We start from the raw sequence: 12,532 nt of genomic DNA on the forward strand, positions 1-12,532 counted from the left end.
CCATTGGGAAGGCCTCCCCCAAGGCTCTGCCCCCGATGGGCCGGCATCCCGATGGCGTGGATCACTTGTGGTCTGAGGTTTCTGCAACCATGCGTGGTGGCTGCGGATTGTGTGCAGCACCGCCACAGTCAGGGGGAGCTTTTCCCCTGGCCAGTGGGCTTCAGCAGGTGCTGGGGGGATTGGTTATGGGTGGTCTGGGGGTGGCGAGGGGGGGAGTTATAGAGGAGCACTATCTGGCAGGACGGGCCCAAGTACGGCCGGCGCCATGTTGTGCGGCGTGATTGCTGCAGGTTGCCACCGTGCGCACGCGTAGCCACAGACCCAACAATTCTCCGGCCGTTTCTGTCGGGAATGCCTGGGGGTTTACGTGGCGCGGCTGCTAGCCCCCCCCCACCAGGGGGAGCATCAGTGCGGTGGTGGCGGCAATGTTTTGGTCGTGAGTCTAGACACATGCTCCGGACATAGCCTCAAAATCAGAGAATCCAGCCCTAAGTGTTGATGCCGGGGCAGGATTCGTGGAATTCCATGACAGCAAAACTGGTGCCGCAGCTGGACTGATTCAGCGACAGCTAAGGGGCTAGCACTGGCACCATGTAGAACACAGTCAATTCCAATGAGAAACGGAGCCGGATTCACGATTGACACTCAGGAGGCTGACAAGCTGCAGCCTCATACACACACTTCACTCCCCACACACACTATCCTAGCCAACAGCGAGGAGAGCGGCCCCAAGATTCACAATAGCTGAACCTGTGACCTTCCTGGACGCCGTGGAGGAGCCGCGGGCCACCCTATACCCTGGCCCGGAAGGGGGCTGCCTGCCGCTGCCGTTTGCCACGCCTGGGCGCAGGTGGCAGAGGCAGTAAATGCCTCCAGCAACACCATCCGGACCGGACTGCAGTGCCATAAAAACTGCACAACCTCGTCAGGGCGGCCAGGGTGAGTAGCAGTGGGCCCCTGGCACCTACCCCCATCCCACACAACCATTATCCCACCCCTCCAACACAGAGGGCAGCCGAACCCCACTCTGCACCACATGCCGGCACCCATACCAGCTGCCATGGCCTGGTGCCCTGGGGCTACCCAACCCCTGGGTTGAACAAAGAACAAAGAAAAGTACAGCACAGGAACAGGCCCTTCGGCCCTCCAAGCCTGTGCCGACCATGCTGCCCGTCTAAACTAAAATCTTATACACTTCCTGGGTCCGTATCCCTCTATGCCCATCCTATTCATGTATTTGTCAAGATGCCCCTTAAATGTCACTACCATCCCTGCTTCCACCACCTCCTCCGGCAGCGAGTTCCCGGCACCCACTACCCTCTGTGTAAAAAAATTGCCTTGTACATCGCCTCTAAATCTTGCCCCTCCCACCTTAAACCTATGCCCTCTAGTAATTGACCCCTCTACCCTGGGAAAAAGCCTCTGACTATCTATCCACTCTGTCTATGCCCCTCATAATGTTGTAGACCTCTATCTGGTCGCCCCTCAACCTTCTTCGTTCCAGTGAGAACAAACCGGGTTTATTCAACCGCTCCTCGTAGCTAATTCCCTCCATACCAGGCAACATCCGGGTAAATCTCTTCTGCACCCTCTCTAAAGCCACCACATTTTTCTGGTAATGTGGCGACCAGAATTGAACACTATACTCCAAGTGTGGCCGAACTAAGGTTCTATACAGCTGCAACATGACTTGCCAATTCTTATAGTCAATGCCCCGGCCAATGAAGGCAAGCATGCCGTATGCCTTCTTGACTACCTTCTCCACCTGTGTTGCCCCTTTCAGTGACCTGTGGACCTGTACACCAAGATCTCTCTGACTGTCAATACTCTTGAGGGTTCTACCATTCACTGTATATTCCCTCCCTGCATTAGACCTTCCAAAATGCATTACCTCACACTTGTCCGGATTAAACTCCATCTGCCATCTCTCCGCCCAAGTCTCCAAACGGTCTAAATCCTGCTGTATCCTCTGACAGTCCTCATCGCTATCCGCAGTTCCACCAATCTTTGTGTCGTCTGCAAACGTACTAATCAGACCAGTTACATTTTCCTCCAAATCATTTATATATACTATGAACAGCAAAGGTCCTAGCACTGACCCCTGCGGAACACCATTAGTCACAGCCCTCCAATCAGAAAAGCACCCTTCCATTGTTACTCTCTGCCTTCTAAGACCTAACCAGTTCTGTATCCATCTTGCCAGCTCACCCCTGATCCTGTGTGACTTCACCTTTTGTACCAGTCTGCCATGAGGGACTTTGTCAAGGGCCTTACTGAAGTCCATACAGACAACATCCACTGCCCTACATGCATCAATCATCTTAGTGACCTCTTTGAAAAACTCTATCAAGTTAGTGAGACACGACCTCCCCTTCACAAAACGTGCAGCCTCTTGCTAATACATCCATTTGCTTCCAAATGGGAGTAGATCCTGTCTCGAAGAATTCTCTCCAGTAATTTCCCTACCACTGACGTGCGGCCTGTAGTTCCCAAGATTATCTTTGCTGCCCTTCTTAAACAAAGGAACAACATTGGCTATTCTCCAGTCCTCCGGGACATCACCTGAAGACAGTGAGGATCCAAAGATTTCTGTCAAGGCCTCAGCAATTTCCTTTCTAGCCTACTTCAGTATTCTGGGGTAGATCCCATCGTGCCCTGGGGACTTATCTACCTTAATATTTTTCAAGACGCCCAACACCTCGTCTTTTTGGATCTCAATGTGACGCAGGCTATCTACACACCCTTATCCAGACTCAACATCCACCAATTCCTTCTCTTTGGTGCATACTGATGCAAAGTATTCATTTAGTACCTTGCCCATTTCCTCTGGCTCCACACATAGATTTCCTTGTCTGTTCTTCAGTGGGCAAACCCTTTCCCTGGCTACCCTCTTGCTTTTTATGTACGTGTAAAAAGCCTTGGGATTTTCCTTAACCCTATTTGCCAATGACATTTCGTGACTCCTTTTAGCCCTCCGGACTCCTTGCTTAAGTTCCTTCCTACTTTCCTTATATTCCACACAGGCTTCGTCTGTTCCCAGCCTTCTAGCCCTGACAAATGCCTCCTTTTTCTTTTTGATGAGGCCTACAATATCTCTCGTTATCCAAGGTTCCCGAAGTTTGCCGTATTTATCCTTCTTCCGCACAGGAACATGCCAGTCCTGAATTCCTTTCAACTGACATTTGAAAGCCTCCCACATGTCAGATGTTGATTTAGCCTCAAACATCCGCCCCCAATCTAGGTTCTTCAGTTCCCGCCTAATATTGTTATAATTAGCCTTCCCCTAATTTACACATTCACCCTAGGACCACTCTTATCCTTGTCCACCAGCACTTTAAAACTTACTGAATTGTGGTCACTGTTCCTGAAATGCTCCCCTGCTGAAACTTCTACCACCTGGCCGGGCTCATTCCCCAATACCAGGTCCAGTACAGCCCCTTCCCTAGTTGGACTATCTACATATTGTTTTAAGAAGTCCTCCTGGATGCTCCTTACAAACTCTGCCCTGTCTAAGCCCCTAGCACTGAGTGAGTCCCAGTCAATATTGGGGAAGTTGAAGTCTCCCATCACAACAACCCTGTTGCTTTTACTCCTTTCCAAAATCTGTCTACCTATCTGCTCCTCTATCTCCCACTGGCTGTTGAGGGGCCTGTAGAAACCCCCAACATTGTGACTGCACCCTTCTTATTCCTGATTTCTACCCATATAATCTCGCTGCCCTCTGAGATGTCCTCCCGTAGTACAGCTGTGATATTCTCCCCAACCAGTAGTGCAACTCCGCCACCCCTTTTACATCCCCCTCTATCCCTCCTGGAACGTTTAGCTGCCAATCCTGTCCTTCCCTCAACCAGGTCTCTGTAATGGCAGCAACATCATAGTTCCAAGTACTAATCCAAGCTCGAAGTTCATCTACCTTACCCGTTATACTTCTTGCATTAAAACATATGCACTTCAGGCCACCAGACCCGCTGTTTTCAGCAACATTTCCCTGTCTGCTCTTCCTCAGAGCCATACTGGCCCTATTCCCCAGTTCTCCCTCAATGTTTTCACCTTCTGACCTACTGCTCCAGTACCCACCCCCCTGCCATACTAGTTTAAACCACCCCGTGCGACACTAGCAAACCTCGCGGCCAGGATATTTATGCCTCTCCAGTTTAGATGCAACCCGTCCTTCTTATACAGGTCACACCTGCCCCGGAAGAGCTCCCAGTGGTCCAGATAATGGAAACCCTCCCTCCCACACCAGCTGTTTAGCCACGTGTTTAGCTGCTCTATCTTCCTATTTCTAGCCTCACTGGCACGTGGCACAGGGAGTAATCCCAAGATTACAACCATAGAGGTCCTATCTTTTAACTTTCTGCCGAGCTCCTTGAACTCCTGCTGCAGGACCTCATGCCCCTTCCTGCCTATGTCGTTAGTACCAATATGTACAACGACCTCTGCCTGTTTGCCCTCTCCCTTCAGGATGCCCGCTACCCGTTCTGAGACATCCTGGACCCTGGCACCAGGGAGGCAACATACCACCCTGGAGTCTCTTTCACGTCCACAGAAGCATCTATCTGCCCCTGACTATAAAGTCCCCTCTGACTATTGCTCTTCTGTGCTTTGACCCTCCCTGCTGAACATCAGTGCCAGCCATGGTGCCACTGCTCTGGCTGCTGCTGTTTTCCCATGATAGGCTATTCCCCCCAACAGTATCCAAAGCGGTATACCTGTTCGAGAGGGGGACAACCACAGGGGATTCCTGCACTGACTGCCTGCCCCTTCTGGTGGTCACCCTTCTCTCTGCCTGCACCTTGGGTGTGACCACGTCTCTATAACTCCTATCTATGACGCTTTTCGCCACCTGCATGCTCCTAAGTGCATCCAATTGCTGCTCGAACCGAACCACCCGGTCTGTGAGGAGCTGCCATTAGTTACACTTGCTACCGATGTAATCGACCAAAACGCTGGAAGTGTCACAGATCTGCCTCATCTCACAGTTGGAGCACTGCACCCCGCTGAGTGACATTCAAGCACTAATTAATTAATTTAAAATAAACACTTGAATTATTGTTAGATTGAGGTACAATGAACTATATGGCCCTGACACTAGATGATTTTTACTGTAAAATTAAATGCTAAATACCGATCACTGCCCTCAGGTTTCGTTACTCCACTATCTCGTTAATCAATTAGATTTGTTTTACAACATTATTTTTTTTTCAAATTTAACAGATTCCCAACCAGCCAATCAGGTCACAGCTTTATTGTGATGTCACTTCAGTTTTCCCCCGACACAATTTGAAAAGGTAATTAAAATAAAAATAAATAAAAATCACTTACCTTCCTGTTTCCACCCCCCCCCCCCCCAACTCCTCCGAGCCTCAGGAGTAGGCCTCTCATAACCACTAGGGACGGGAGAAGACTAGAGGGGGACCACTGGACCTGTGGCCCCTCACCGTGGCAGAGCAGTGGGACCCCGTTGAGTTGCGGTTCCCCGTTACACATGTGTCACACCCCCTCCCCCAATATCACCCTCACCCTCACACCACCCTCACGCCACCACCCCTCCACAACACCCACACCACACCCGCTCCACCACCATCCTCAACCCCATACCACACCAACACTACCCCGACACCAACACCGTGCACCCAACATCACCTTACCCCCACACCATCCCACACAACTCTCACACCACCCTGACCCCCACACCACCCTCACACGACCCTCACCCCCACACCACCCTCACCCCCACATCACCCTGACACCACTCCCACCCCTCCACCACCCCCATTACACCCTGGCCCCCGGTCTAATTATGAGTCTTGTCTCGTGTCTTGCAGGACCTGCTGGTGACGGGGCAGGTCCTTCTGGTGTCCCCCACCCCCAGCCACAGCCGGAACCCCGCCCGTGTGCCAAACAGCGATGATGACATCGACACGGAGATTACCCAGATGCCCGAAAACCAGGACACCCCAGAGCTCAAGTCTGTCTCCAACACCCTCCACCATCCCAGAGGCACTCAACTTGGTTGGGCACTTTAGTGAAGAGGCTCCTGGGACACCCTCTGGTGCTTCCCACACAAATGCTCCAATACATCAGGAGGAGGTTGGAACGCCCGAGGGGATGGACGATCGGAGGGCAGGCCGACCCCAGTGACTAGCTGCCGTCCAAACGGGTTTTGGGCTTCTGCAACAGACAATCCCATTGATTGTGGAGATGCAGTCGCAAAGCCAGGGACTTCATGAGGGGTTTTCGGCGAGCACCCAGCACCTGCAGGCACAGGTAGAAGTAGAGGAGTCCAGCCGCATGCAGGAGCAGGAGGTGGTGCTGGCCATGTGTGCCACCAAGGCCAACGCCTCGTACACAGTGGAGGTTTTGGGGGGGCGAGGATTTTGGCTATGGATCAGCATGTCCAAGAACCTGGGAAATTTGTGCAGGCGGTGGCAGAGGCCCAGGACAGGGTTGTCCTCTCACAGGCAGCCACGTGCCAGAGCCCTCTGTACTTTGCAGCAGCTCTCCTGAGCATGGCCCAGTCACAGTGGGCCATGACTCGGAACATCGGTGGCAATGCCCAGGCGCTGGCTGAAGTGGCAGAGATGCAGAGGGAGGTGGCGCAGACCCAGAGGGAGGTGGTTCAGCCCCAGAGGAAGGTGGCTCAGTCAATGGCTGATATGGCACAGAACTAGAAGTGGTGGCACAGTCGCAGCGTGATGTGGCACAGTCCCAGACGGAGGTGGTTCACTCCCTGTGCTCCTTGGCATGCAGACCCTGACCAAGACGAGAGCGGGACTCCAGGACTGGCAGCGGTAGGTGGTGGGGGAACCACAGGGGTTAGCTCCGCTCACAGCCACGTCCCATGTAGTAGCCCGGCGGCCATCGGGCACCCCGAGGTTGGAGGAGGTGATGGGCCCGTACCGGTGACTCCCGCAGTGGAAGTGCCGGAACACTGCAGCATCTCGGACTCCTCCTGCCCCTCCTGTCCCTGGCGCATCTGATGGGCAGCAGGCAGAGAAGGGTGGCACCATGCCACTTGGGACATCCAAGCAGCACCATCACAGACCCTGTCACCCCAGAAGATGTCCGCCAACGGGGGCCCAGGTTGTAGGGCGGGAATCATAGCAGGCCACCTCCACTCCTGATGTACACTCTGGAGATCCACCTTGAAGTACCATTAGGGCCCGGAAGGCCAGAAAATTAGACACCAGTTAAGGTGGCATGGGTGCAGGACACAGTTTAGTGACAGGGGCGAGGCCACGACTTAAACACCTGTTCACACTGTTAAAACCTGCCTCAGTGCTCTGTCAGAAGGGCGTGAGGGGTGGGTTGGCCTGGGTTGGCTGTAGAGGGGCACCGGGGGGCTAGATTGGCAGACATTGGGGGTGGGCTGGGCACAGGGAATGCAGTTCAGCCAGCACTCACCAGTCTGGTGGCCCTCCCACCATCCCCAACCCGCCACCCCAGGGATTTAATGGGGCAGCTTGATGGAATGGCCAGCTCACATGAAGGGATCACCCAGGTGGACAGTGGGAAGAGCGACTGTGGGCAGGAGTCAGGCATTGTCAAACGATGCAGAGCACCAGATCTCATCGCAGAGCGGGTTGTCGTCATACTCTATCCCATAGACCATACCCGCTGTTACTGCCAACCCAGGGCTCGCACACCCATAGTGTGGTGGGTGTGTATCACTGATGCACTATCAATTACCACGAGACGAGAATAGAGTGTAATCGAGGCATTATTACGCAGAGATGTGGAGCCGCCCGCAGCTGCTGCCGAAATGGCTGCAGCTCGGAAAGCCCACACATTTATACTCCGCCTACTGGGTGGAGCCAGCAGGCAGGGATCTACTCCCATACCTGTAGTACAGGGGCCTCACCGTCATACCCTCATATGCAGTATATACACTACAACAGTGGTGACTACCACATTCACCCCTTGTTAAAAAAGAGTCCAGTGGGGGTGATGGAAAACTATTTACATACAGGTTGTTTAAAATTTAAGAAAGAGGTTAAAAATTTAGACGATTGGGCGCCTTGATCCGTCATTGTGAGCGCCACAGTTCTGGTGGCAATTCAGGCGTCAGTTCGGTCGTCGGTGACTCCGGGAGCGTGTCAACCTCATCTTCATCCCCGGGTGGGACCAAGTGGAGGACGGATTGTACTGGAGTGGGGGCTGTAGTGGGGTGCGGCGGGGGGTGAGAGGGTGGCACTGGGGCAGAACGGGGGGGGGGGGGACCCAGCTGGCGCCAGGTCCCTGAGGGAGACTGTGTCTTGCCGGCCATCGGGGTACGTTACGTAGGCGTACTGCGGGTTCGCGTGGAGTAACTGTACCCTCTCAAACCAACGGGTCCGCCTTGTGGAGCCGCACGTGCTTGCGGAGGAGAACGGGTCCTGGAGCTGCCAGCCATGTTGGGAGCAAAACCCCAGAGGTGGACTTCCTGGGGAAGGCAGAGAGACGTTCATGGGAGTTTTGTTAGTCGCAGTGCACAGGAGTGACTGAATGGAGTGAAGGGCGTCAGGGAGGACCGCCTGCCAGCGGGAGGCCTGGAGATGTCTGGACCATAGGGCCAGCTGGACGGCTTTCCAGACTGTCTCATTCTCCCGCTCCACCTGCCCGTTTCCCCGGGGGTTGTAGCTGGTTGTCCTGCTCGAGGCAATGCCCCTGTTGCGCAGGTACTGGCGCAGCTCATCGCTCATAAATGAGGATCCCCGGTCGCTGTGGACGTAGGCGGGAAACCGAACAGAACGAAGATGGTGTTGAGTGTCATGATATTCAAACACACACATCATGATGGACACACTAACAGGCAAATCAGAGTACACAACACCACAACCAATCACAGACAAGAACACCAACCACATAAAAAGCACGAGCACGACACCTGGAGGTCAGTAGGTCTGGGGAGAAGGAAGCATGAAAGAGCTGTTGAAACACCACAAGCAGGGAGCCCCCCACGTGCAGAGTGCAAAGACCAAGTTGTAAATAGTGAGTTTAAATAAACAAGTGTTGTACCATATGCAACTGTGTTGGCTCTTCTGTGTGTTAGAACACCCAACACCACATGGTACAGGAGTGGATCGATACCTGCCTACCAACCTGCCATTCTGGACATGGACCACACCGGCAAACCGCAGCCGATGCAAGTCACGGGGAACCTAGGCACCAACTGGAAGCTCTACAGGCAGCGATTTGACCTGTACATCCGTGCCACCGAAAAACAGAATGTCTCGGATGATTCGAAGATTGCAATGCTCCTCTTCTACGCAGGCCCCCACCCGAACGATGTCTTTAATTCACTGGTGTTCGAGGAAGGCGAAAACCAGGCCAAATATGACACGGTCATCCTCAAAATGGACCAGCACTTTCAAACTGAAGTAAACGAAACTTTCGAAAGATACATCTTTCAGCAACGCCTGCAAGGTAAGGAGGAGCTTTTTCAACCCTTTTTGACGCACCTCCGGATTCTAGCGCAGTCCTGCGGTTACGGCACCACCACAGAGTCCATGATCAGGGACCAGATTGTTTTTGGCGTTGCCTCCAGTGGCCTACGCCAGCAGCTTCTTAAAATAAAGAGCCTCACCTTAGCGTCTGCTGTGGAAGCCTGTGTCCTCCATGAAAATGCGACCTGCCGTTTTGCCCGATTCCAGGCGTCCGAGTTGGCACGGAGGGGGTCCCCAGCCGTCGAATCGGCAAGCCAGGCCGCCCACGACGTTGAACGCATCCAGGCCGTCGATTTCTTCCCGCCCCACGGCCCGGACGACAGCGGCCGCTTCCCGCGCTTTTCGCGGTCTCCCGCGCAGGTGCGCGCCAAGAATAACGGCCACAACGAGGGACGCACTGCGCAGGCGCGCCCACCGCAAGATCGCACTGCGCATGCGCAGTGGCGCAACGAACGCCGTGACGTCATGACGTGCAGCAAGTGTGGAGGTCTACACTTAAAAGGGCAATGTCCTGCAAAATACCAACAGTGCAACAGATGTGCCATGATAGGCCACTACGCAGCCCGCTGTCGTGCGGCTCAACCCATGGATCCGGCGCATCCTCGACAACCTCGCACACGAGTCAGGACCGTCCAGCCCACGCATCAAGACTTCCAGTTAAGTGATGCAGATGACCAGGATGACTTCAGAGTTGCCGTCATTGATGTCAACAAGGTCAATGCCATCAATCCAGACGATGAGTGGTGTGCCACCCTGACGGTCAACCGATCGCGCGTCGCCTTCCGTCTGGACACCGGCGCATCCGCCAACCTGATTGCTTACTCTGCAGTCCAGGCCATGAAGGTCAAACCACTCATCACACCATCCCGGCTTAAGATGGTTGACTATAACGGGAACGTTATCCCGTCCGTAGGATCTTGCCAGCTACAGGTGACTCACAAGGGGTACACGGCCACACTCCCCTTCGAAGTTGTGGGCTCATCAAAGGACTCGTTACTGGGCGCACAAGCGTGTAAGGTCCTTCACCTGGTACAGCGCATCATGTCTCTCTCTCCAGATGAGATATCCGACTTCCCGGATGCTGAGTTCCACGCGAATCTCCATTCCCTCCTCGCTCACAACCAGGAGGTTTTTGAAGGCATGGGGACATTGCCACACACGTACAAGATTCGACTCAGACCGGACGCCATCCCTGTCGTTCACGCACCTCGCAGGGTTCCTGCGCCTCTCAAAGACCGCCTCAAGGCACAACTGCAGATTCTTCAGGACCAAGGGGTCCTATCCAAGGTCACGGAGCCCACGCCATGGGTCAGCTCCATGGTCTGTGTAAAGAAGCCCTCTGGCGAGCTCCGTATATGTATAGATCCAAAAGATCTGAACAACAACATCATGCGGGAACACTATCCCATCCCAAAACGAGAAGACCTCACCAGCGAGATGGCGCGAGCCAACATATTCACTAAATTGGATGCGTCCAAAGGATTCTGGCAGATCCAACTGGACCCGGCCAGCCGAAGACTATGCACATTCAACACCCCTTTTGGCAGATTCTGCTACAACCGGATGCCATTCGGCATCATTTCGGCATCTGAAGTATTCCACCGCATTATGGAGCAGATGATGGAAGGCATCGAAGGGGTACGTGTATATGTGGACGATATCATCATTTGGTCCACCACTCCGCAGGAACACATGCATCGTCTTCGACGTGTCTTCACCCGCATACGGCAAAATGGCCTGCGTCTCAACCGTGCGAAGTGTGCTTTCGGCCAGACGGAGCTGAAATTCCTCGGGGACCACATCTCAAGGTCCGGGGTCCGTCCCGATGCAGACAAGGTTAGCGCCATCACAGCCATGCCACGACCGGCTGACAAGAAGGCTGTCTTAAGATTCCTGGGCATGGTCAACTTCCTTGGGAAGTTCATTCCCAACCTGGCTTCTCATACAACAAACATGCGCCATCTCGTAAAAAAATCGACGGAATTCAACTGGCACCAGTCGCATCAGCAGGAATGGGAGGAGCTCAAGCACAAACTGGTCACGGCACCAGTGCTGGCCTTCTTTGACGCGACTCGCCCTACAAAGATCTCAACAGACGCCAGCCAATCTGGTATTGGAGCGGTACTCCTGCAAAAAGACAGCACGTCATCATGGGCCCCGGTTGCGTATGCCTCACGAGCCATGACCCCTACCGAACAGCGCTACGCGCAAATCGAAAAAGAATGCCTGGGCTTGTTAACTGGACTGGACAAGTTCCACGACTATGTGTATGGCCTGCCACGATTCACGGTCGAAACTGACCACCGCCCCCTGGTCAACATCATTAACAAAGACCTGAACGACATGACTCCTCGCCTCCAGCGCATCTTACTCAAACTCAGGAGGTACGATTTTGAACTGATCTACACTCCGGGGAAGGAACTCATAGTGGCGGACACTCTTTCCCGAGCAGTGAGCACACCACCAGATGCGGAGGGGTTCGTGCGTCAAATTGAGGCACACGTGACTCTGACAGCAGCAAATATGCCAGCTGATGATCCTTGTCTGGCCCACATACGCGCAGAGACGGCGACTGACCCTCTGCTGCAGCGAGTGATGCGCCACATGACGGAAGGGTGGCTAAAAGGGCAGTGCCCCCAGTTTTACAATGTGCGAGATGATCTCACCAATATAGACGGGGTCCTTATGAAATCGCATAGGATCGTCATTCCACACAGTGTGCGCCAGATGATTCTTCGTCAACTACACGAAGGCCACTTGGGTGTCGAAAAATGCAGACGAAGGGCCCGGGCGGCGGTATATTGGCCGGGTATTAATGAAGACATAGCCAACATGGTGCTCAACTGCACAACCTGTCAGAGGTTTCAGCCGGCGCAACCTCCGGAAACACTTTTACCACACGAGATGGTGACGTCCCCCTGGGCGAAGGTGGGTGTTGACCTATTTCACGCGCTCGGCAGAGATTACATTGTTATTATAGACTACTTCTCAAACTACCCGGAAGTCATGCCTCTCCATGATCTGACGTCGTCCGCAGTCATTGGGGCCTGCAAGGAAACGTTTGCTCGACATGGCATTCCAAGGACTGTCATGTCAGACAATGG

The sequence above is a fragment of the Scyliorhinus torazame genome, chromosome 7, assembly GCF_047496885.1.
Source record: "Scyliorhinus torazame isolate Kashiwa2021f chromosome 7, sScyTor2.1, whole genome shotgun sequence".
NCBI classification, from domain to species: domain Eukaryota; kingdom Metazoa; phylum Chordata; class Chondrichthyes; order Carcharhiniformes; family Scyliorhinidae; genus Scyliorhinus; species Scyliorhinus torazame.